A 758-nucleotide genomic window follows, 5' to 3' on the forward strand; every position below is an offset into this window, starting at 1 on the left:
CATAATGTCAGGTAGTGAGGCTGCTGTGAAAAACACTCAACGAGTAAAGGAGGTCAAGTTAGGAGCGGGGGAGGCAGTTTGCCCTGAAGGGACACAGAAGACCTAACGAAGGTGACATTGGAGCCATGGAGGCGGAGGGAGAGTGGTGGGGCAGCGGGGAGAGCAGGAGTAGAGGGGAGGGCAGGGGCCAAGGTCCCGAGGCAGGAATGGGTTCCTGTGTTGGGAACAGCAGGAGGGCCTGAACAGCCAGAGTGGAGTGGGAGGAAAGAGGGGTAGAAGATGACATCAGGGACATAAAGGGGTGCAGGGGATCATGAAGGGGTCATCATCCTGAAACAGCACCTCCAGATTCCCGGGGCTGCTTCTCCCCTGGGTGCCCCGCCTGCTTGGGTGAGGTCTGGATTGTAGCTGTAGTCCTAGCCTGATGGCCCCCACCCTCCTCTAATGCCTATTTGGGGTCCCTGCACAGTGACCCCCAGACCTGGATATCAGGGCTCTGAGGGGAGATCACTTGGAGGTTCGCTTCCTTGAACTCCTGAGGATGACCTCCATCATTTGAAATCGGAAACCCGGTCCCCAAACTGCGCTCCAAGTCCTCCTGTGACTCTGGGGATGACCTTTCCAGACTCCCTGGGAAGGTGGGGGGGTGGTCCTCAGAGCCCCAGCGGAGTCGGAGACAGCTGGACCATCCGCCGCGTTCCCAGAAGTCGAGGTCCCTGCGCCACCCGGAGAGGCCCGTGCAGCGGCCGCTTCCCGGG

This window comes from Colobus angolensis, unplaced genomic scaffold, assembly GCF_000951035.1.
Source record: "Colobus angolensis palliatus isolate OR3802 unplaced genomic scaffold, Cang.pa_1.0 Scaffold107, whole genome shotgun sequence".
In the NCBI taxonomy this organism is placed as follows: Eukaryota; Metazoa; Chordata; class Mammalia; order Primates; family Cercopithecidae; genus Colobus; species Colobus angolensis.